Raw genomic sequence first — 26182 nt, 5'->3', positions numbered from 1 at the left:
TGTGAAGGCTCTAATACAATTTGTATTTCATCTTATATTTTGCATAGTTGAGAAATTATACATTTTTGAACATATGTTTTCAGAGTTCTTTCCCACAGCCTTAAAGGCTATCCTAAAGGTCACAACATTTACCATTTTGCTAAAGACATTAGACACACTCTCATCTCCTAGACTTGTGCTGTCTCTGATTCTCAAGAGTCATTAACCTTGGCAAAGAGGACTTAAAGTAAAGTATGCCTAAAAGAGGAACATAAAGTAAGATACACAAACAAGGCTTACACCTAGTTATTTATGCCCTGTTAGTTCTGCTCCAGGGCAGGAATTATGTCACATCATCCTTTCTTCGTGGCTATGCAGGACTCAGCACAATCTCAGCAAGCCAGGGCAGCGGCTAAAGTAGCCGCCTGCAGAGGGCAAGCCCGGGTCCTCTGCTCCCCCCCCCCCCCCCCCCCCCCCCCGTTCGAATCCTGCTTTCCTGTGTGACTCTGCCCGAGTTTCATGGAAAAAAAAAAAGCACAATCTCAGCAAACTGTTAACATTAAGAATTTGTGGAAAACATGGTGCCTCAGAATAGCAATAAACAAAGGAGCTGTCAGTGAGGCAAATTTGACCACCTTCTTCCTCCCACCCACAGTTTTGCTAGCACCTCAGAAAAGACATAGTTCAAGGCAAACAAACTATTACCAGTGTGAACCTCTGTTGATGGTCAAGTACTTATTTCTGCTAATTGTCAAGTACCTATTATATTCATTATCTCTTGGAAAATTGTAGTGAAACATAACATTTGGCATATAAATCATCTAAAGCATAAAATTCAGTAGCACTAATTAGACTTACTAGGCTGGACATCTGTGGCTATTTCCAAAACATTTTCAGCATCTCATACAGAAATTTTGTATCTATTAAGCAATGATACATTTTATTTTGTTTTAAATGTGTGTACTATGTGTATGCGTGCACATGTGCATAATTGAGTTTAAGTACGTGGATCATGCAGGTGTATATAGAAGCTAGAAGTCAGTGTCAAAAATCTTCCCTGATTACTTTCCACTTTATCTTTTAAGGTCTCTCACTGAACTCAACCCTCACTGATGGGCTTGGCAAGCTGATCAGTAAGTTCTAGGGATCTGCCTGTCTGTGCTTGTAGCTCTGTCCCCTGCAGCAGAAAGACAGAAGTGCATGATCACACCTGTACTTTTTAGTATAACTGCTGGAGATACAAACCCATGTCTTCATACTTGCTTGGCAGGTACTTGACTGACCAAACCAGCCTCCCACTCTCAGCAGTAATTCTTCATTTTCCAATTCAAAGTTAATGACTACTAATATACTATCTCTAAATCTAAATATTCTAGATGCTTTATATAAGAATAATACAATATTTGTTCTTGTGTGTATGTCTTATATTTAGTGTCTCGATATTTATTCATACGGTAGCATATATCACAAACATTCTGCTCTATTATTTTTTAATAATATTCTACTGTATGTATATATTCACAAATTTATTTATCCAGTTGTCTGTTGATGTTGACCAGATGTCTGATTTCTACCATTGGCTACTATAGATAACACAGCTATATACACTGAGTTCTAAGTATCTTTTTGACTCTCTGTTTCAATTATTTTGGCTATATCCTAAAATATAAAATGTATGATAGGCAGTTTATAGGATGGCTCTCCATGGTGCTTCCTCCTGGTATTCAAACCCTGTGTCAACCTCTCCCTCTAAGTGTAAGCTGAATGATAGAGAGTCTTTAATAAACAGGCTACTACAAGGAAGAGACAATGCTCCTGAGTTTAGGCTGTGAAAAGCTGTGACTTCTTTCTTGTTTGCTGTCTCTCACACTCTTGCTCTGTGGCTCTCAGGGGCGATAGATTCCATGCTGGGAGCTATGTGCTAGAAAGACCCATGTGGCAAGTGATTGAAGGAGGCCATGGCTAACAGTCAGAAAGTGAGAGCTTCAGTCCAGAAGGCCATGGGAACCAAAATTATGCCAATAACCCCATGAAGAGCTTAGGTATGGCTCTTCACTCACTTGAGCCTTCAGATAAGACCACAGCCTTGGCTAACACCTTGGTAGTGCTAGCATGTGAGAAAATATATGAGGTAAAATCATTTTACACAATCATGCTGCACAGAAAAACTGGTATAATAAGTATTTGTTGACTTAAGCTCCCAAGTTCTGGGGAAATTTGACATGCAAAGGTAGGTAACTAATCACTAATCGTCCATGTTTCTGCTCCTTTGGTAATAGCATTAAATTAGTTTCCATGTAAGACAAAGACATTTGCAGAAACAATGGTAGAAGAAGCACCTTTTCTGGACCTGTTTTAGAGCAGTAGACTTGGACCAACCTAAACATAAAGCTAGATTAGGGAAGGAATAATTAGTCTCTCAATGATTGCAATTTTTTTTTTAACTGAAGCATCTCAGTATATAGTTCTTTTGGATGATTCTCAAGTTCAGAATGCAATGGCAAACCACTGAGTTCAACATGCTTTATGGTCTTTTCAGGAAGTATAGAAGAGCTATCATCTAAGCCTTATCTTCTTTGCTTTGTTTTTCCACTAAGTAAAACAAAACAAAACCAACCAACCAAATAAAAAACCCTATCAAGTTGAGAGACGGCTTGTTATTCCTTCCTACTTTAGAATTTTCTGAACTGAAACAATAATGTTCATTTATCAAAATTGATTGGGCTTTAGAAAGATTGATTCATATGAGCAAACCAGTACACCATCATACACACAGAAGGCAAGTGATAACAGTGGCTGCTGTTCTTAACATATAGTTCTTGAGTGGAACATGGAGGTTCAAAAGAAGCCCTCACAAGTATAAGCATGATATTCTATGTTTCTGCAAGTGAACGTTTTCCTACATAAAGTGGTGATACATTTTACAGATTCTCAAAGGGAAATGGGATATAAGATATCTGGCAAACTACTGATTGGGGTTCACATTAGCCTTCCTACTCCTGGTTGTAACAATTTTGAATCTCAGATCTTGATTATCTAGAGTTCTATCGATGATCTTCAGATTATCAGGTTGGAGCATTCATATACTGACCGTAGATCACCTTGGGCTCAAGGAAGTAGCAGCTTTTCAAGGCTATGTGCTGTGAGGTCCTCTTGTTCATTTACTCTGCAGGCACATGATAATGGTTCTCTGTGGACTTGTTCCTCTGGCTCAGGATGATTTACTTTTATTTATACCTTATAATACCAAGAGGAGATTCTGGCACATTAATATATTCTTTGATGTCAGAATGATGAGCAATTAGCACTAAATGTAGAAGACTCCTAGTCCAATATTTACATTATCTTGTCACAGCCAGTCTCTCAGGTACTGAAGAATTGCTGCCATCCTTAGAAAGAACCTAGTCCTCTATAGGGCAATTAGGTTGGAAATATCTTCTTTTTTTCACTTTGAAAGTATCTTCTATAATTTTTATCCTCTGTTTTCTATGACAATCTGTTGATTTTGGTTTACTCCTTAGAACTGTGTGTTGTTACACTTCTTCCTCCATATGAGCTTCTGTTTCAACACTGAAGATGATTCTCAATTTAAGTTACTTTAAGAGAGGTTCAAGTCATATTTTTGAGGCTTCTCATCTCCCTTAACACAAGAGTATTTGATTGTCCAGTTTTTTATTGCATATTTTATTTATTTACATTTCAGATGTCATCCCCTTTCCCCATTTCCCCTCCCTAGAAGCCCCCTATCCCATCCTCTTCCCCCTTTTTGCTTTTATACTAGTTTAATTACATGCAAGTATTAAGGTCAGTTCTAGGTTGAGGAACTAGCAATACAATAGATGCAAATAGTCAAGGAACAAGCAAGACAATAAACACAAATAGTCAAGGAACAAGCAAGGCAATAAACAAAGTTCTGTGAACCCTCCCACAATCACTGTTTCTAAGGGCTTATCAGGATGACCAAAATATCTGAGCCTACTTCCCTGTCCTAGCCCAAAGTCACATTGTCCACAGTTAAGGAGAATGTTTTTCTTATATTACTGAAGGCCTTTGAAATGAGTTACATCCATTAAGCCTACTCTCTTCACTTGGTTGAACTGAAATTTATGAGTGAGACTCTTTAGGGGTTGGAGATGTTATTGGAATGTTTGTACATATGTTTAATACACAAATAAATGTATTAGTCATATGTCTTGATTAATTTTGATTTTCAAATCCATTTTGTTTACAAATGCCCAGAAAATTAATAAAGCATATCCCTGTGCTTGTGAAGGCCTTTCCTGGGAGAATTATCTAAAAGGAGAAGACCTGTCTCCTGTGAGTAAATCATCCTATAGTGTGGGGCTAGGATAGAATCAAAGCAGGAAGAAGAGAATCTCTAGAACATAAATTCCAACTCTCTGCTCCTGGCTGCCATGATGGGAGTTACTCCATCATGTCCTCCCCACTATGACTGAATCCCCTGAAGTATAAGAAAATTAATCTTTATATCCTTAAGGTTTTTTCCTTAGGTTTGTATTCACAGCCATAGAATGTCTAATACATACATATACAGTTGGGTTGTATAAAAATATTTATTTATGTCTTATGAACATATATGACAGCAGTGACTCTCTCTCTCTCTCTCTCTCTCTCACACACACACACACACACACACACACACACACCACTGTCTTCAACATCTTCCCATATCTTGGGGATAACAGGAGGGAGAAGAGGGAATCTGTATTTTGTGTTTGCACAAGAACATGATTAGTCCATGATAAATCTGAGGTTATGAGCTAGTAATGCTACACTTAAGAGTTGATCAGCACAAACCCAAATTGATCTGAGAGCCCAACCTTTTAGACTAGGGGAGACTTTGAATAGATTATATAATTAAAGAAATGCAGTATTATTTCATACCTGTGTACCGTAGAGTAAAATTCATATCATTATTGCTTATGGTTATTTAGTAATAACTTGTTTATGGATATTCTCATAGCAGATTTCCCAATTAGAGTTTTAACACTACACCAAGGATCTCATCCCTTTCAGGCATGTGTCTAAACAGTTATATTCATTTTGAGATCGTGTACAAGCTATATTCCTGTGGCTCTTCTCAACTTATAAAAACTTTTTTTTTTTTTTTGTTTCCTGCGGTGAACTTTTAGGGTACATGGAGCTCATTAGTGTTTACTTCATCAATGAAGAAACAGCCTCAGAGCAGCCAGGGACCTTTTTGAAGGGCTGGGTTTAGTAGATAGAGCTTTTCTGAAGGGTTAGGTGAGTGGAGGATTGAGTAGCAAGTGCAGGCTTTGGTGTGAGCTGCTTCTGCACACAGTGGCAATGTAGGGCACCTGGAACAGAACTTGGAACTGTCCATTTTCCCCTCATATCAGAAAAGCGGGTTGGGAGTGAGCTGTGCTAGAATTGCCCCCCTCAAGACCTCCTACATAAGAAATAACATCCTATTTAAAAAATGAAAGTATAATTTACATACAGGGATGGGTTTAGACACTATGGCACAACTTGATTGGTTTTGACAAAATACAGACACTTATGCAACCCACATCTGATTGAGATCATTTCTATCACTCTGGAAGTATTTCTATCATTTCATGGCCTATTTCAGTTAGTTTCCTCTTGACTCCTGTTCTACCAGGTCATTTCTGCTCTGACTCCAAGTCTTATAGATTCGTAGAGCTAGTTTCACATGGTTCTGTCTGGGTTGTGTGTGGATGATGTAAGAGGGACAGCAGTTACTGTGTCATTTAAAAAAAATCAGTGTGTGTGGTATGTGTATGTATGTGTGTATGTATACATGCATGCATGCATGCATGCATGTATGTGTCTATGTGCATATGGCATGCCTATACAGGAACCTTCACAGGCAGGAAGAGGGCTTCAACTCCAGAATTTTCTTGGAGCTGGAGTTACAGAAGGCTGTGAGCTACTGGGTTCTAGAAACCAAACTTGAGTCTTCTGGAAGCTCAACAAGTACTCTCAAGCATCGAGCAATTTCTCCGGCTCTCATTCTCCATACCCCTGCATATGATAGATTAGTAAGAATTGTGCCACCGTGTCAAGACACCTGAGCTAAAAAACACTTTAAGGAGTGAGGATTTATTTTGGTTTATGGTTTTTAGAGGTTTCATTCTGTGACCACCTTGCTCCCTACCATTTAGTTCTGAGTTGAGGTAGAATATTGTGGCAGAGAGGGTTTGGTAGTGCAAGGCTACTCAATTCTCAGAGAATGAGAGAGAACAAAGGAATGGTCTTATAATCCCTTCCAGTGGCATGATTCCTGTGACCCACTTCCTCCAGGAGGTCTGGCTTCCTAAAGCTTTTACCACCTCTTAATAGCACCACTGACTACGACACCAGCATATGAAGAGGAAGACTTCAAATCTAAACTAACAGATATCAAGGTCAGCCTGGACCAGTCTGCAGATGAGGATCCTGGATGGGTCTGCCACAAGATATCACTGAACAGAGGCATCTCTGTGACAACGTCTCCGTCTGTGTTCAACAGCTAGCTAGCAACATTTAAGCTGCTTCGAGACTTTGCCTGAAGCTCACACACAGCCACACTGGAATCAAGTCAATGTTCACACAGAGTAAGACGGCGGCTTCATCCTGTGCTAGCTCTGGGGGGAGTAGGTCTAGCTTGTCCCCTGCACACAGGCAGGGAAGACAGTCATGCCCTGAAATCCATTACTCAACATCAGCCTCCCTTTTAGCAGTGGCCACCAGTATTCTCATTTATTAGTCACCATTGCTCTACGGTGATTCTGCCAAGATGACTTGCACATGGGCCTCCTCCCTGAGGGATGGGATAGATTTGGAATGGAATTATTGACCTGTGGGCATCTGCATAACCAGGCTCAGAGTCAACAGGCAATTTTCTGTCTCCCATCTGAGCTCTGTTTCAGAGGTGGGGCGGCTGGGATGATCTACCTCACACACCTTCTTCCCCAGCTGCCATTCTGGACAGTTTCTTGAGACACCCTCATCTTTTACACACAGCCCCAAGGAGTCCTCTTCGTCCTTACCAGAGTCAACCATCACCCGTTATAGGCTGAGTGTTCCCTGTCTCGGTTAGGAAACAGTGCTGAGAGAAACTGAAGTGTGGTCTGGGGAGCAGCAGCAACGGGAAGTCATTTCTTTGGACAATATCCACCTCATCCTTCCCAGCCAAACCAGTGAACCAAAGGGTGGAGCCCAGCTGGCCTTTCTGTCACAAAGGCAAGCATGGATGCAGATAATAATGTAGTTTCATTTGTAATCATTTCTTTTTTTTGTTTCCAACTGGCAAGCCGGAATGGGGCTGGCACTCGGTGACCGGTCTTCTCGGAAATGGTGTAGAAAAGGAGAGAAGGCATCAGTGGGCACAGGGAATGGCAGCTTAGGTAGGTGACGGAGAACTGATTTTTTTTTTTTTTTTAAAACTAAAGAATCCAAATTCTGTTCTTCTTTGCCAAGGTAGAGTCAGCCTTCCCAGCTGCACCTCTCTGGCCCCATCTTATGAGAGGAACTGTACAAAGTCAAATCGCCCCCATTTCATCTAGACAAAAAGCATAGAGAGAGATGACAGTCAATCAGGATGATGCTTGATTAACATCTTGGGAGTTAACAAGAGTCTTCAGAGATGCAAATAAATAGCTCAGGGACCGGGCTCTGCTCCTGAGCCCAACCTTGTCACCGGTCAGGCATGGAAGGTGACAGGAGGATTTTAAGCTTTTGATACCTTTGTGATTACAATTGTACCCTTCACAGGACATGGCAATGCTTTTTTGGCATTCAATTATATTTTGCTCTGTGTGTGTGTGTGTGTGTGTGTGTGTGTGTGTGCGTGCACACACACAGAGCTAGAATTGAAATCATCTCAAGTGAGAATTCTTGTGATGCATTTAAGGGGCCTGTGTTTGACAGGTTGCTACCTAGTTATGGACTAAAATCTCACCAGGCACCCCATAGCTTATCGCCTGTCATTTCAAAACAAAGACATCCTGTTTCCCCTTTCTGTGTCACATCTCATCGACTCATTCTCTGCAGACTCTTACTTTCATTATAAGCTCAGTGCACCTCCCTGACTTTCATCAGATGAGAACTTGAAAAAAAATAGAAAAAAAAAAAGGGAAAAAAAAACCCCCATGTTTTGACTTGGGCTCTAGGTGTTATTCTCTCAGTCCAGCTTGAAAGAGAAGAAAAAAAAAAAAAAAAAAAAAAAAAAAAGCCCATCCCACGAGGGGGCAGGCCTGCCTCTCTGCCACCACTTGGGTCTCTGAAGTGTGTGAAGAAGAGAGGAAGAGACAATTAACACTCAGCACCAATCTGCATTTTCTTTTAGCTGCCATTTACACGCTGCTCAGGTTTTGAAAACCAGCATTTCATGCTACTCCCTAGAGAGCCAGCCCCAGCTTCAGCGGATCCATCTGCACAGCAGTCACATGCCGAAATCTTCAGCCAACCCAGAACTCATTTATTTATTTTTTGAAAAAAAAAAAATGAGAGAGAGAGAGAGCGAGAGCAAGTGAGCTAGCAAGCTGGGTGAAAAGAATAGATGAGAATCTAGTAATATTTAACGCGCATGCTTGACCAATCCCTATGCTGGGCCAGGCAGGGGTGAGTCTGTAGACCTTTTTCTTTGATCATCTTCTAGATTAGTATGAGCAGCGAGCAAATGAACAGGAGCCTGGTGACAATAAGGGATGACAGGCGACGAGGTTGGAGGCAGGAAGGACACACTCGATAAGTTTCGGAGCTGCTCATCAGCCTGTGTGTCAGTGCGCTCTTGCTGATGGGGATCAGCACAGAGAAAAAGCCAGACTGGGGCGGCGCTGCTGGTGTGGGAATTATGATTAGCTTCTGGAGGAGGGGAACGTGGACCACCAGCTCCTCAGGACACAGCCCCACCCGCCAAAGGTTGAGCACCAAAGCAAACTAGTTCTGTAAGCTTTGTTATCATATCCTTATTATCTTTCATACTGAGTCCACCACCCCTGGAGGTCACCTGGTCAACGGGCCAACCGCAGCTGGCTTTTAAAGGGGGCTGAGTCATTTGGTGATTGGTGAAACAGAGACGGGTCAGGCACATTTTCCTGCTTGAAGGCATCAGTTGATCTCTCTGGGGATCAGAAAGAAGTGTTTTTCTCATGCAAAAAGTCTTGTCAGGATAGACTAGGTAAATGAAGAAAAAAAAAGAATGGAAGGTTAGCTTTTTTGCTTGTTCTTGAGAACACAGCCTCGTGCTATTTCAATAAACGAATGAACAGTCCGAACCGCCCAGCTCTGCTCTGAAGACCTTGTGGATGGCTGTGTCAAGGAAGTGTTTGCTTCTGGAGCAGTGTGTTTCAGCCCTCTGCATGGACAGAGACTTATCAGTGATGCATAGATAGAAACAGGTATGCCTGGATGGGTGAAACAATACCTTTGGGCAGTGACATGAGCGCCTGGCAGCTGAGGGAGAATTTAGTGGGTGAAAAAGACAAGACGCCCATTGTGACCTGTGATGCAGCCACATATCAGGTTAAATTGCATCCTGTCAAAGACAGGAGTGCTTTTCAGTTCTTGCAGTTACACAGACTTGTAACCTCCATTTCTCAGCCCTGCCCCTGATCCCTGCACCCCCAAGATATGTGTGATGGGAAAATATGTAAGATAATAATAAATAGTTTTTGATTTTCTGGCTCTGGTCTTACTAGGTGGATCCCCCAAACCTTGAAATTTTTGTCTCGTCTCTGGTGATGAGAATACCCCTCCTCTACCATACTGATTAATGTTGTCAGAGTCACCTTGCAAGGATTCAAACCCAGAACCTAGCCCAAAAATACTGGACATATTTATAAACAGTATCCACTGGGAACACAATGCTGTCCTGGGAGCTGAGAATTTGGGAGCAGGTATATACATGTAAATCAAGAAGTAAATACATCAAATTCCATAGAGTGGTTGACATTTTCCTTGGGTTTGAAACTTCACAGTGGCACCAAGACGTTTTCTATGAATGGGAGACAACTACAGTCATTTAATTAATATGTGAGATTCAAGGAAGCTTCTGCCTGTGGTGTTTGTGGTTTTAGTTGGGGAAACAGCATTGTGTTTGTATACGGATTCAGTAGAGAAGGTGAAGGGCCAGTGTCAGCGGTATCCTGAGGTTGTGTGAGGGGATGGGTGTTTTCAGAAACAGGGTGGGGTGCGTAATACACAACGCAAATGCAGAGGGTGACGTGTGTGATGTGAGATGGGACACTGTCATCACTCCAGTTTCTCAGGGATGTGGGAAGCAGAGCCGTCTGTCCAGAGTCAGGAGAACATAGTAAAGGTTTGAGGAGGGAGGAAGGTGGGAACTTCCGGGAGCATGATTTGGACTGGGAGAAGCAGAGGCCTATGGGAAGCACTAAGGGTTTGTGTTGATCTGTGTGACAATGACTATAGAGTGAGACCAGCCTGTCAGCCAGTAGGGTTGTTTTCCTTTGTCCTGCTCCAGTGCTTTAGTGGAGGCAGGGAGAAGAAGGGTTGGTGGTTTTAGTGAGGTTCCGGTTTGCCATCTTGCAGGATGAAGGCAGTCACGGCTGAAGTAGCTTCGTGTATGTGCGGCAACTCACCATGGCCCAGCTAGGTGAGGGAGATGCAGGAGAGCGGTAAATGAAAAGATGCCAGGAACAGTATTTTAGGTCCTGGTTTGGTCTAAGCATTGTGGGAACTGGACAACGGAGGAGAGCTGGAAGAGGAGGCAAGAGTCTGGGCGGGAGATGGTGAAGCATTGTTGTGTCTGTACTTCTAGCGGATGATGAGTAGGCAGGGAATGGACTTGGCGTGACCTCAGTAGAAGAGGTGAAGAACTAAATTCACCAGAGGAGAGCAGGTGGTCTTCCATGGTGGGAGGAGCATCCCTCTGTAGGACCTATGCATCTCTGGGTCCACCTTCCATGTTATATTTTAAACGGTTAACAGCCCTGGAATTCAACCCCATGAGGTCTAGCTGGATGTTGAAGACTCTAAGGATGTGTGAGGCTGACTAAGCCAACATCTTCAGGTAATCAGAGGTGAGGAGGAGAGGTCATTGGATGGCTGAGGTCAGGGAAAGGAGATGCTGTAGCAGCATTGAAGAGCAGAGGTTGGGAAGCCCAGCCCAACCCCATGGTTTCAAGAGGATGGAAGCTAGATATGAGCAGTGCAAGTTTCTCCATTTGCCAACTATATGACTCTGGATAAATTATTTAACATTCCCATGCTTCATTTCCCCCAAACATAGAGATTATATAACTATATTTCTTTCAGAGACTTTTCTCTGGGTTCGGTGACATAACATCTGCCCCATGCTTATCACAATACCTAGTCCAGTGTGAGTATAGACACATCTGTATAATTGAAGTTTTTATCAGCTACCTGGGACAGCAAAAGGGGCGAGTGAGCACTTGGCAGGTACTGAGGGGTTTCAGAAGGAAGGCAAGCCAGAGGGCTGAGCTGAGAAGACACTGTCTTGACTGAGAGAAGAGGGTAAGGGAGAAGGCTCACAGCTACGAGTGAGCAATTGACAATGCAGAGGGTGAAAAATACCTTCAGAAGAAAAAGAAGTAGAGCGAGTTTCTAATCAGAGCCATGAGGGCTGTTGCCTGGAGGCTTTATTGCTAACTGATGTGCTTCTGACAACAATTAGAAACAGTTTCTGGGGACTCACAGGGTAGAGTCACCTAGTGATTGTATTTACCACAAGAGAGTGGTGTCTGGGGTGAAAATGGAGGCTATTGTTTGCTGAGAATGCCTTAGAAGGTGACCTCATAATGAATGGATTTTTCAAGGTGTTTGACATTCGCTGACTTTCTTTTCAGCTCCTCTAAGTCACAGAGGCCATTACTGTAATGACAATACCTGGATTTATCTTTGTTAATGGCAGGCAACCTATGAGAGATAAATTTCCCCTTTGTGGGCTGCAGATTCATAGACAGGAGAGCTTTGTCTGCTCTAGCTGAGGAGATCCCTGAGGAATTCTGGGATTGACCCTGACACTGCTTCAGCCCCATTCTTGTTTAAGACTCAACTGCCAAGGCCCAGGGCCCAGCATCTATGGAGTTGCCTTTTTTTTTTTTTTTTTTTTATAATGTTAGCTTTGCCTTATGTCACTCAGCAGTAAGATAATATATGTAAAATTCTTAGCACAGAGCTAGGACGAAGCTACAGTCACTAATTATTAATTTGGAGGGTTCTTCTGGCAAAGACCTTCCTTCCGGGACCTACTGTAAGCTCTGGCAACAGGGTGAGGCTTGGGGGAAAGTCAGAGCATTATTAGCCCATGGTGTTAGGGAACTATATTCCTCTGGAAAGGGGCACAGCTCAGGGGCTTAAGGTTTGAGCATTGGAAAGTGGAAATCAAAGCTTTATAAACCAGACAATGTCAATTTGCCTTCTACCAGTTCTGCCCTGGAAGTCAAGTGAGAACAGAAGTCCGGCCCAGGCAAGGAGACATGCAGTGAGCAGATGTCTCTGAGCTAAGGCGACAAGAGTCTTCGTGGCTACCCATCCTTCAGCTGGGTTCACCAAGGTGGGAAACGATGTCGAAGCTTTGTTGCAGTCTTGGTCCTCTGGTGGTTCTGGGAAGGAGCACTACTGGCATATTTGGAGGACTCTCACACAGTGCAGAATATATAGCTCTCTGTCCTCTGCTTCTAATGGCTCCTGTCCTACCTCACAGGTATGGTACTGATCCAAAAAGCCACACACATTTCATAACGTCCCCAGGATGAAGACATCAGTGTGATACGCAGATGTCCTGCGTAACCTCAGTAAAAGTACACCTCTGTTTAAAGATGCCTGTGTACAAGCTGGCCCGCATCCTCTGGGCCATTTTCTGTTTCTGGTTGAGGATGGAATCTCAAATGGCAGCAATCTCCCAGAACTATGCAAGTGTTTAGAGATAGCAGTGTTTAGAGGCAGCAGATAGCGGCTGTCCCCTCTCTGGGGATGTGACCCTATCTGACAAAGCTGCATTAGTCACAACACCTCCAACCGTGCATAAGTGTCCCAGCTCATCATGTGCCATGCTGGCAGAAGAAATTTATTCTAAAGCTAATGAGGCTTAGGCGTCAGTCTCTCTTCCAATATTCATAAAAGGTACTCGATAGAGTTCTCAAATTCAAAACAGCCTTAGAACTGTATGTGACATTACCAATAACGTCTCATCTGAGACATTGGCTGGAGAGTGACATTAAGAATAGCTACAATGATTATGTCTTTGAGAGCCAGACACTACACACCAGGTACTGTCAACAGTCAGTCTTAAGACTGCATTTTTTTTTCATAGTTCCTATTTTATAGTTGAGGAATTTGAAGAGCAAGAGAGGTCAAATGGTTTTTTTGTTTAAGACCACAAAGCCAACAGGGATAAGAATCAGGCTCAGAACCCCAAGCATTCTGATCCCAAAGGCCTCGTGTGCGTGGGGTTCCATAGCGCTGCCCCTCAGACATGAACATTAACATATGAGTGTTGTCAGAATAAAGGTCAAGAGTATGTTGACATCAAAGGATGAAGGACAAGCCCCGTCCCCTGCCCAGGAGGTGGACATCTAGCTGTCTGGGCAGAGTGTGAGCTGGTTAAGGAGATATGCTTCCATGGAGGGGAGGTATTACTCTGAAAAAAGTTGGAGTTGAACCAGCAAAGATATGTTTTTCACTGAAGGCTCTTTTTGGAAGACATTCTTCTTGGGGGAAAAAATAATGCTATTCCCTCATCTTGGCTGATGAGGGGGACACAGAGCCTTCAGAGTCATAAGCAATGGAGCAGGGAGAGGTACAGGGCCAGCTGAGCACACAGATGCCAGCAGCAGAGCACTGAGTGGCTGCAGTGGGGGAGGGGTAGTGGTGGTCTGCTTGTATATGCACTCAGCAAAGACTTGGGATTTAGAGAAGTGCAAGTTTTGAAAAACAGACATTTCCAGAAAACAGCAACCAAGAGTCATATATAGAAAGAACACTCATGGCTAGACCTGGGTAGCAGATGTGCAGCTCAGTCTTCCTGGTCCCCCAACAAGTGGAGCAAGGGCTGTCCTTACAGCTGTTGCCTGTCTGTGGAATCCATTCCCCTAACTGGGCTGCCCTGTCTGGCCTCAGTGGGCGAGGACTACCTAGCCTTGAAGAGACTTGATGTGCCAGGGCTGGGGATATTGAGGGAGTCTGGTAGAGCACTGTACTTAATGAGCTACAGGTAGTAGATCCAAATTGACCCACCCAGCTTCTACTAGCATTGTACAATGGTAAGGACACCCCGGGGCATTTTTAATTAGGAAGATGAAAATGATGAGCATGCTTTCTACCTGTGGCTTCTTAAAGGGGTACTAACAGTATATATAGACATATGGATGAGATTTGTATTACGGTACAGGTTGAGTAGATTATGATTTTAGCAGACACTAAATTATTTACAATCACTTGAAAGAGTTTTGAATGTTAAGTGTTAATAAGAGAAGGAAAAATAATCATAGTTTACAATGTGTTGTTCTCTTTGTATATGAGCAGAGATGTGCCTATACATATTTGTGTAAGCATCGAAGGAAAAATACCTGGGAAGGCAGTGTGTCCCTTTGAGAGCATAGGTTAGAAATAAAAAAGGGATGTCCACTTTTTATTTTATATTCTATGTCTTAGTTACTTTTTTTGTTGCTATTGAAAAACACCATTACTAAGGCAACTTATAAAAAGAAAGTACTTAATTTGACTTATGGTTTCAGAGGGTTAGAGTCCATGACATTGGAGCAAAGAAATACATGAGAGTTTAAAACATCTTGAATACACACACATACACATACACACACACACACACACACACACACACCAGAAATGGTGTTAACTCTTTGAAAAGTGGCCCCCAATGACACACCTCCTCCCCAAAGATCACACCTCCTAATCCTTCCCAAACAGTTTCTCCAACTGGGGACCAATTATTCAAATATATGAGCCTATGAGGGTCTTTTACATTCAGACTGCTATACTTTAAAGACATTCCCCAGAAGCACCAAAAAAAAAAAAAAAAATGGGATTATAAGTGATTTTAATTTTTTTTAATGCCTTGGCTGGCTTCCAACTCAGAGATCCACCTGCCTCTGCCTCCAGAGTGCTGGGATTAGAAGCATGCACTACCACTGCCTGGATAGTGCTGACCATTATTTTGAGAAGAAAAGACCATGTTTAAAGACACAAGGAGATGGTCAAGCCAAGGCTTATGTTTTTCTGTCTTCTTGTGGGATTAGAGGAAAATGTCTCCACAGGAGGCAGAAACACACTCTTGGAAAGGTGGGAATAGGAGGATGACAAGGGATGTTCTTTTGTCCATGGACCACAGCCCTTTATTTTGGTGCGTGCAGATCATGTGGTCTAGCAATCTTTTCCTTGATCCTGCCTGATTGTCTGGGAATGGAGTGTAAACATTGATCAGAGGGTCAGTCTTGATTCCTCTGCACTGTCAGGCAGGGCCAAGACAGCCCCACTCCCTCATGCACCCCCCCCATCTGCGCACCTCTGACCAGTTGAGGCTGGTTTGCACCTGCTGCTGTTTTATCAGCTCTTTCTCTTCTGAAGCTTGCCAGATGATCAGACACAGGAGCTGGGCTCTGCCCACAGTGGAAATTGGTTTCTCAGAATTTACTGTTTGGCTCTGAAGCTGTGGTTGCCGAAAATGACTCATGGTCCGTTTATTATTCTTTTTCAAATAAATCACAGGCTGGGCAACCTGACATAGCTGAAAGTCCCAGTGGCCAATTCAGCTCTCAGCAGGTTTAGGCCCTTTGACTTGATCGTTTAATGTAGCAGAAGAGGCCCCAAGTACCTGACAGTGGTTACCTGGTGGCCATATAAGGATAGCACGCTGAAAAATAACCAATCATAACAATGTTCCACATCTGGCAGCCGCTCTTCCTCTTGCTTGGTGAGACTGCACCATGCCAGTTTGCCTGTGGAGCTCACATGCAGCCCAGAGAATTCAGGTGCTGACTGGCTTGCACTGACACCACTCCTGATGATTCACGGGCTGGTTGCAGTTATTACAGCCTGCAAAGCCTCCTACCAATTTCCCTCCCCTCCTTCCTGCTCTCTGCCCTTGTGCTCCAAGCTTTCAGGGAAGGCCTGCTTACATCTGATGCTGGGACCTGACAGCCCAGATATATGTGTGGCTCTCTCCAAGCCAGCTCACACTGTCCTCTGTACATTGCTTTTGTGTTGCTTTTCTGAATGGTTTATATGGCAATCTGAACAACCCAGTTCCATTACAAAATGCTCCAAAATGTCTTCCTAGAGCCCTTCATACAAATTATTTTTATAATGGTTCTTTCTAACACTTTGTTCATACTTATTACATCCCCTTTGAAACCACTTTATCTTATCAATACTAGTTTCTTCATTGAGGTCTAGTGTGTGTGTGTGTGTATATATATATACACATATATATATGTATATATGCACATATATACATATATGCACATATACACATATATACATATACATACATATGCATACACACATATATACACATATATATGTGTATATGTATATACGTGAATATATATATATATGCACATGTATATACATATACAATCAGAAAGTCCTCAAACTTTGGAGAGCATAAGAATTTAGTAGCAGTGGTGGTAGCCTGTCAGGCACTTGCTGTGCAAGGCCAAGGATGGGAAGACTGTAAGGTTCAAGCAGACTGGGTCCTAGTTCTCAGATTGTTGAATCTACTTCTCAAAGTGAGACCTTGGATTTGGGAGCTGTACATCAGAGGCCAGGATTCTATGTGTCTTACTAATTATAGCCCAAATGACTTTCATCTGTGTGGCCAGAAGCACATTCTTCTTAACCATGTAGCAGATGTACAGCTTGTCTGAATGCAGTGAAATAGTTTTAAGTTCACTGAAGTATACATTTGAATCCAAGAGCTTTGAGCCTGGCATTCGGGAACCGGTCAGCTGCCTAGTGAGTGAAGCTAACTATCCATGCAGGGCCTCAGCTCAGCTCAACGATGCTCATGGCATGTTGTTTCTGTTTTTGTGGGGTTTTTTTTTTTGAAAATAATTTCTTTTCATACAGTGTATTCTGATTACGGTTTCCCTCCCTCAACTCCTCTCAGACTCTCCCCACCTCCCCTCCCATCAGAATTCACACCCTTTCTGTTAGAAAACAGGCATCTAGAGAATAATGATAAAAATCTGATAAAACAAAGCCAATGGTGTTTCAAATCAACGAATCAGTCTTTAAATAAGAGGCACAACGCTCTAATCCAGGGCATCGGGAACTTCGATTCCGGCCGGATGTCACTGATGAGTCACTAAATACGTTACAGCTAAACTAAAAGCGTGGGGACACCAGGAGGAGCCACTGGACTTGACGCTCATTTCACAAAGGAGCTGTGGGAAATGCGTGGGCTTCTAGCCGGGCTCTCCTTAGCTTCCTGCTACCTGCCTAGGCCAACAGCTTAGGTTTCTGAGTTGTGTGTTTTTTTTGCTCCTCACTAATGCCACAGTCCTGTTGAAGACACAGGGCTGCCGTGAGACTCGGGTGACTTACATACACGAAAACACTCAGACTGTGGAGTTCTGAGCAAACATTGCCTTTCCACTATGTAGAATAATGTTCGAGGCGGTATAATGGCAAAGCATAGTGTACTTTCCGGCAACAGGGATGGGGAATAATTTTGACTGGGATAATTCATTTAGAGCCAGCAGCTGAATGGAATGCCAGAAACAAACAGGCACACAGGTGTTCGGGTTTGTTGTTCTGACACCATGTGCTACACACTTATTTGTTTGCTATGAGCAGGAAGATGAGTATAACTGGAGATCTGAGAATGCCAGTCTTCAAGAGAAGACACCGTCAAGTGTGAATTTGATATGGTCAAATAATTTTACTTAGGATTTCAGAACTCTCATTATACCTTAATAAATGCCATTGAGATATGTTCATTTTTTAAGCCCCAGAAAAATTGTCACTAGGAAAAGGGCTTTGAGAGTGTATGCAATGATTTCCCTTTAGAGAATTTTAACATCATCTATAGAAAGCATGAGATTGTGCAGAATTTTTTTGCTTTGTTTTGTTTGTTGAGACAGGGTTTCTCTGTGTAGCTGTAGCCATTCTGGAACTCACTTTGTAGACCAGGTTGGCCTTGAACTCAGAGAACCATCTGTCTCTGCTTCCCGATTGCTGGGATTAAAGGTACCATGCCGAGCAAGATCATGCAGTTTTTCTGTGATGAATTAGTTGTTCCCAAAATAGACACTGGGAAGTCCTTGCTCCTCCTGCAGCAGAGCTTTGCATATTGCTGAAGAAGAGCTGGATTTTAGCAAGAAACATGTTTATGAAATCTAGACTCTTGAGCACCTCCTATATGTCTAGCATAGGGTCGGGTACTAGAGAATCTGATATGCCCCGGCTTGTAACCGATTCATATCAAAGGCAGAAGGGGAAACCCCATCTTTGTTATTCAGGAGAATAATGAGCTAAAACTTGAGGTCAACAGACCTGGTATAAGAACCACTGTGCATTTGTTACTTTATTCACTTAGCCAAGTCGACTGAACCCTTTCCTGCATCAGGCACATGCTTTACATAGCTAAAGAGATGGCAGCAACCTATAAAGATAGCCAGACTCCACCAGCCACGGTGGCACGGGACTGTAAACCCAGCACCAGGGAGGCAGGAGGATTACAAGTTTGAGGCAAGCCTGGCTCAAGAAACAACAAACAAACAAACAAACAAACAAACAAAACAACCAGAAGAGATGATGGAGTCCCCTAGGCAGAGATCAGTGAAGACAGGCCAGGCAGAGAACACAGGGTACATACGAACCTGAAAGCTCAAACCAACAAACCACAGCATAGCTGTAGAGACAGGCGTGGGGGCTGGACAGGAAGGGTCGTGTGGGCTCCTCCATAGACTTCCACCTTGCTGTCAAGTGGAAGAGGGAGTGGCTGAAAAGGGTCGGTGGCGAGGGGTAGATATAAAGAGATGAGTGCTTTTAGGAACTCACTTTTTAGAAAAGTGGTGCTTTAAAATAGCCAATGCTTTGTTTGTGTCTTCCTCGAAGGATCCGTAGGTTGGGATGTGGGGGCGGGAAATACAAAATAGTGGATTCAGGGAGATAAGTTAGGGACTGTGCAGCAGCAGCAGAGGTGAGAAAAATGATTTTAAAAAATCAGACACAAGGTGGTGGTGGTGGTAAAAAAGAATGTGGGGCAGAGCGGAGACTCTGAGGGAGCAGACATGTGGGAAGGAAGCTGTCATGCTTCTCCCTACGTTCTTGTCACTCCAAGTTCTATATTCCCTTTAGATTTCCCTCTCTTCCCTCTCCCCTCTCCTCTCTCCCCTCTTCCCCTCCCCCTCTCCCTCTCATTTATCTTTCCAACTTACATTCTACTGAGGGAAAACCAAAGTGATTGGATTTATTTTTTTAAGATTTATTTATTTTATGTATGTGGGTACATTGTCACTGTTTTCAGACACACCAAAAGAGGGCATTGGGTTGTCGTTACAGTTGGTTGTGAGCCACCGTGTGGTTGCTGGGAACTGAACCCAGGACCTCTGGAAGAACAGTCAGTGCTCTTAACTGCTGAGCCATCTCTCTAGCGCCCCCTGGACTTATTTTTAAAGTAAAACTTGTATCATACTATGGGTGTGTTAACATATTTCCATGGCGAACAACAACTAAGGAGTTTGAGCACGGGGTTTGAAAACGATTGGCTGTGTTGTCTCACCTCTCAATCCACAGAATTACCATCTAGAAAACAGCGATACAATGTATCTGACTTGCTAGGCTTCCTTAAGGGTTCAGTGAGGTAGCAAATACAAGACCATTAACACAGAGCTTGGTTTAATGAAAATGTTCAATGCTAGCTAGTGTCACAGATTCTAGTTGGCAAGTTGTATCAGTTGCGTGTCTCATCTCTGTAACAAAATACACAACAGCCACCGGAAGAAAGACAGGCTTGGTTTTTAATATTTATTTTATTTCTGTGTTTGCGTGGCTGTGTGGTAAACGGTACATGTGCTGCAGGTACTGGAAGAAGCCGGAAGAGTGAATCAGGTAGACCTCCTGAAGCTGAGTTACTGGCAGTTGTGGATCACTTGATATGGGCTCTGGGAAGCGCACAGTCACTGGGTTGTCATCTCTCTAGCCCTGTTATGGATATTTCTCATTTGGGAGCATTTTTCAGAGAGGATGAAAGCAAGAAGCTAATAACTACAGTTGAACACTTCTCCATTGCTCTGAGAAAGTCCATATAGGTCATGTGTTGTTTCTACAGATTAAGTGCGGACTAGGAGGGCGGATGTTTTCCCAGTAAGGCGAGACTCAAGTATGCCCTTCAGACCTCATCCTTCACTGCTCTATGGAGTCTCAGCAATCCAGGCTCACGGGGTTGCTTGGTGTTAGTGGATGGGTCATGCTTTCACATAGGCCAACTATGTGAAAGATTAGAGGTTTTTCAAATGGCAATCCATGGGCTAATAGGACTCAAAGTTGTTACCAATCCCAACAAAATGTAGAATAAAGTAAATTTAAAATGTCACCCCAGTTTTCCATTCTGAAATGATTTTTATGCCGAGCAGAATAATCCTGTCGGTGCACGCCTTTAAGGCAGTAGGGAGGCAGAGGCAGGCAAGACCTCAGAGTTGGAAGCCAGCCTAGTCTACAGAGTTCCAGGACAGCCATGGCTACACAGCAAAATCCTGTCTTAATAAACAAACAAACAACTACAAAACGAACAAAACAAACCACCATCAAGAAAAAAAAAACTGTACAGTTTTATTATCAAGAAATTCTTAAGGCCAAAAATGAAGAGAAAGGCTTATTCAGGAGGAGGGAGGAGGTGGCCATGAGTTCTGAGCAAGGTGAGCAAAGGGCTGAGCTACTTAAAGTAGGTGCCTGTGTTTGGTAGGAAAAGGAAACAGAGAAAATAGCCTCCCAGAAGGGATCCCAGTGTCCGTCTTACCCTGGAGATTCGGCAAAAGCTAAATTTCTCCTGAGAGCTAGATAACAGGGAGTTGTTCTCACTGGAATCAAGGCTGTGTTCCCATGACTAATATAAGCTGGGAAATCCCAAGATGGGTATTTAAGTTATTCTGGGTTGGGTAGTGCCTCCAGGTGCCTGGGCACCAATTTTCCCTGAAGGCAGGGAATTTCTAGAATCTCATTCTAATTAGCAGCACAAAATGAAAATCACAAAATAAATGAGCGAGAATCAAGAAGCAGAAGCAGAACTGTAGAGTTCTGTGGGAGCTGGAGAGAGTGCTGACTGCTCTTCCAGAGGACCCACAGCCAAATCCCAGCACCCACGAGGTAGTTAACAACTGTTTGTACCTCCAGTTCCAAGGGATCTGACACCCTGCATCCACGGTGCAGACATACAGGCAGGCAAAATACTCACACACAAGATGAATAAAGACATTAGATATTACAAACTAGAGCATAGCTAGGGGACCGAGGAACCAGCCCAGCACTTGAGAGTGTCTCATTATCATAAAGTCTTCCTCTGATAGGTCACACGTTTCATTTAATTGTCTAAGAACATCAGTCACTTTCCAGTGTTCCCTTTATAATGGCATAACTGGAGGGAGAAGTTTGGTCAGTCGAGGTCATAGGAAGCAGTAACTTTTCACTGTTATATGTATGGTGTTGAATTCTGCCTTGAAATAGTCCACAGATGTTCTTCTACTCCAGTGTCACGGTGACAAACCTAGACGATGGCAAAGCCACGGTGGAGATTCTTCCCTCTGACTTGGATCTCTTAAGTGATAACTTTCTTGAATGACTGTCATGAACTCCTAAAAACAACTGGTCACGCCTATCACCCACTGCCACCTTCAGAATTATTGTAGAATCATTGTCCCTGTTTCTTAGGGTGGCCACCTTCCTTTTTAATGTCACAGGCAGATCTTAACCACAGGAAATGCCGACATTTTTTGAAGTCTTCTTTCCCAGGGTAGTGAAACTGCTTAGTCAACTCTTACACAGCCTGGGTACAATGGTCAATGACTCTTCCGAGAATGAGATCTTCCATCGGAGCTGTGTTCTCATTACCGGCCCAGCTGATATCTCATTTCTTCTCACCGTTCACTTTTCAGAACTGATCCCCAACAGCCAGAGTGCACATTGTGTCATCACACAGCTGCCAACTTCTTTTGCAAAATGAGAAAACAATACTCGCAAGAAAATACATTTTCTGCTGTGTGACTCATTTGGGTATGCTATGACTCTTATCCAAATATATTTACTGATTTATATTTCTTTATGAAAAGCCTCCTTCTTTTATTTATAATTAGGAAAAATATTTCTGATGGTATGTGATTCCCCATGAAATGGCTTTAATACGTACCTTTTGTTTGTGAGGGAGAACACAGGCAAATGTAAGATATGATCTGTTTATATAAAATTTGTTTTCCACATTGGAAGAAAAGTCTGATGGCTTAAGATGAATATTATGTTGGGGAAAAATAATCTATGCTTTTGGAATGTTAGCATATGTCATAAAGTCAGGAAACAGAGCTGGTATTACAAGGTCACATTCATTCAGAGAAAAACATCTACAAATGCCTGGTAGCCAGCAACTGTGTGTGGCTGAGCACTAATTCATCACCATTAACCAAAGGAACTCACAGTACTTTCCTTGTGATCTGGGAAGATAGATATTTGACATGTAAACCATTCCTAACCACCAGCAAAGATCTTTTATAAGTAAGTATTTAAAGGGAAGCAAATCATCTATGCTGAGCTCTGGTTTTTTTTTACTCCTTAGACCAGGCTGGCCTCAAACTCAGAAAGCCACCTGCCTCTGCCTCCCGAGTGCTTAAAGGCATGCGCCACCACTGCCCGGCGAGCTCTCATTTTAAAAGCATGGTTTTTTTCTTTATATGTGTTGGCTCATCATTTTAAAACTACCTTATCATTTATTAACTGTGACCAAGGAACTCTGGATCTTTGGTCTTAGTTAATTCTTTAGGGCATAATAAGACAAAGATTGACGAAAATCCTTTAACATTCACGCCTTATAGTAGATAGAGAAATCATTTTTATTTTAAGTCACAGCTTTATGAAAATATTTAAAACTTTTATTACAAAGGTAATAATATGTGTTACATACTTAAACAACAAGCAATAGTTAACTATATAAAGTATATATAAACGTTCCCTAGACTCTGGACCTTTCCATCCTCCATGAAGAGCCTTGTGGCTATGCTTTCAAATGTGGGAAATCTTCAAATAAACAAATCCCTTATTATTATTTTACATAACACTGTATCTGGGAGATATTTTAATAGTTATATATATCGAATCAGTATACTCTACAGTATTTCATAGAAAAGGTATGTTCATGAAACATACCTTTACGGATGAACACTTACGCAATTTTCAGTGTCTTATATGTAAGAACAAATGTGATTATTTTCTTTTATGCACAGCTTTGCATGTCTCTGAGAATATTTCTCTAGGATAGATTTCTAAAAATTTAATTTTAAAATTTAATTGCCAAATAATTTATAGATTTTATGTTTTCACATATTGTATTTCTATAAGAATTATTTTCCTAAGTGTTTAATGAGAGGCGTGTTTTATCATTTTGCCTGTAACCTCTCTATGGCCTCCTCTCACTTAGAATTCTGGCGATTTGGACCCACAGAAGCTGCTGACCAAGAACTGAAGAAACTGAGGCCACAGAGGGAGACTCACCTGGGAAGGCCAAGCAGCGACGAGCATGCGCAAGCCTGAGGAAATGAGTCAGAAGAAAACAAGGACCTCAAAGTGATAACGAGAGTGCTGAGTGTTTTAAATTATGAGACAAAAAGAGGTTCCCCCATCCCCCTCTTCACCCTGTATCATTGAATCTCTATATAATCTTATATAAAGCAATAAAATGTGTTCATTTGTGTGTGGTTCCTTATATATGTGAAAATCAAATAATTTTATTTGACACTATATTTACATTAAATTTTCCTTTGTTTCAGTTGACCCTTTTCTGTCAAAGCTTCCTTTGCCCTCCTGAAGGATTTCCCATGTTATTTTTACTCAAAGGTTTTGTTATTCCCCACCAAGTGCAGAAATACCATACCAGGCAGAAGAGAGATCTTGGACAAGTTCTCATAGGGTTTATCTCCGTGTGGAGTGGCAGACTAGCTGTGGTATATTTCCCATATTCTGCACACCCGGGGCTTTCTTGAGCTCTGGGCCACTGCTCTGTGGGGCCGAGCAGAGAGGTAGCTGACGGTCTCCCTACATTTGCTGCCAGTGTCTCTTCTCTCATGTTTCCAGAGATGTGACTGCATTCAAGACTCCCCTCCTCATGACATACTCACTGGGCTTCTCCCCTTGGAATCCTGGGTGCAAAGGGAGCAGAGTCTACCTTTTCACAAAGGGCTTTTACACACTCCTGACTCAGGCATGACTCCAGTGTGAGGCTGGTGATGTCCAACAAGAAGCTAATTCTTGCTAAACGTTTTCCCACATCCACTATGTTTGTGGAGAGTCTTTTACCCACGGCCTTCAAATTACATTCAGAGAGTATCTGTGATAGAAACCTGTCCTTCTAAACCCTTAAGCCTATCTTCATCTGTCCCCCTGTGAGAGCTGCTATGAGCATCTCAAATGCCCTCTCATCTTTCTAACTATCCTTCCCAGTTCCTACATCACTTCGCCTTTGGGGACCTTTTCCTCTGCCAGTCAGTCTTCCCAGGTGTCCGACTCTCTCCAAGATATGGTTCTTAACCTGTGGGCCACAATCCCTTTGGGGGTCACATATCAGATTTGCATTACATACAGTTCTTAACTAGCAAAATTACAGTTATGACGTAGCAACAAAATAACTTTATGATTGTGGGTCATCACAACACAAGGAACTGTACAAAAGGGACCCAGCACTAGGAAGGCTGAGAACCACTGCCCTAGAACAAGGTTGGACACTCTTGGCTGTGTTTATCACCTGGACAGATGCTCTGGTATATGTCTTTTCTTGACTTTTACCAGTGGGTGCCAGTTGCTGGTGGATTAACTCAGGTTCGCATACCATGGGGACGAGCCCTCTACAGATCTACTGTTTCCTCTAAGTTTAAGGTCCTTTGGACCCTGCCCCGAGTCCTTTTAGATGAAGATCATGGTTTCACCTGATGCTTCTGCAATGGAGCAAGAGAAAACGTCCACAAAGCACCTACTCAGAGAATACCTTGCACTGTAAGGACCAGAGAACCACATCTTCCACTTTTGAGGGTTTCACTCTCTGTTACTGTAGAAGGAAGTTCACACTGGCTATGTCAAGGAGAAACTTCAACCTTGCCTTCAAACATGCATGTCGAACATGCAACACGGAAATAAGTAAAGCCTGGTACAGGGGAGAGAAAGAATCCTATGTAAGACTTTATTCTATCTCCCCACTCAAAACCAACTGTACCCAAGGGCTGGATACTTAAGTCAGTGTGGTAAAAACATGGAGTGTGGAGAAAAGCATGTGAAAATTCAGAACCACTTTTAGATTGCTAGTGGGTCTATAAGAGTGAAATCACTTTGACAAAGCTTGACCCCAACGTCCTGAAGGCTAAGTTTCCCTAGGATTACCTGGAAGTTTGAAGATGGCTTCTTCATACAATACAACATTATTTAGCTGTCTAGGAATGCTCTAGACTTCCGCTTTCCCCTCCAGTGATTAAGGAAGCATCATAGTCTATGCTCCAGATTCCTCAAAAACTGAGAGCCCTGTTCAGTGAGTGCCAAGCTCTCCTGAGTTGGTGAGTCAGGAAGGGTCCATGTGGGGGAAGTTGACAGGGGTTTGAGCAGAGGTCTCCAGCGCCATGCCCTGGACGAAACAGAAATAGGGAATAAGGAGTCAATCTGAAGGTTCTGGTGACCAGAGAGAGGAAAAGCACTGTGGCCACTGACGCACCAAGGGCTGGGCCTCTCTCTCCTGTTCGCTCCTCCTGGAAGCTATTTAGGATGTTCATCTCTGAGAACATGACTGTTATGGCTGTTCTTGGTTGATAATCTGACTTCATTTGGAATTAGCTAAAACCCAAAAGTAGAGGGCATGCCTGTGAGGAATTTGATCTACTTCTAGTTGGAATCTTTGGGCTAGGAAGATATAACTTTTGTTTTGTTTTGTTTTGTTTTGGTTTTGGTTTTTCGAGACAGGGCTTCTCTGTGTAGCCCTGGCTGTCCTGGAACTCACTCTGTAGACCAGGCTGGCCTCGAACTCAGAAAT

The 26182-nt window shown here is 42.7% G+C and overlaps 1 long non-coding RNA gene and 1 pseudogene across 1 annotated transcript; one reads left to right on the top strand and one right to left on the bottom strand.

Annotated features, from left to right (window-relative positions):
• LOC117717599 (MICOS complex subunit Mic26 pseudogene) overlaps window positions 1-7026 on the bottom strand; it is a 34455-nt pseudogene extending 27429 nt beyond the window's left edge.
• Window positions 7027-9106: 2080 nt separating this feature from the next.
• LOC143434012 (uncharacterized) lies at window positions 9107-23753 on the top strand. The gene is made up of 3 exons (XR_013103154.1): window positions 9107-9365; window positions 22065-22182; window positions 23594-23753. It is a non-coding gene; the product is annotated as an uncharacterized LOC143434012 (long non-coding RNA).
• Window positions 23754-26182: the final 2429 nt, after the last annotated feature.

This window comes from Arvicanthis niloticus, chromosome 12, assembly GCF_011762505.2.
Source record: "Arvicanthis niloticus isolate mArvNil1 chromosome 12, mArvNil1.pat.X, whole genome shotgun sequence".
Taxonomy (NCBI): domain Eukaryota; kingdom Metazoa; phylum Chordata; class Mammalia; order Rodentia; family Muridae; genus Arvicanthis; species Arvicanthis niloticus.
The sequence above is the reverse complement of the archived record's forward strand: the minus strand, read 5'-3'. Positions and strand labels throughout refer to the sequence as shown.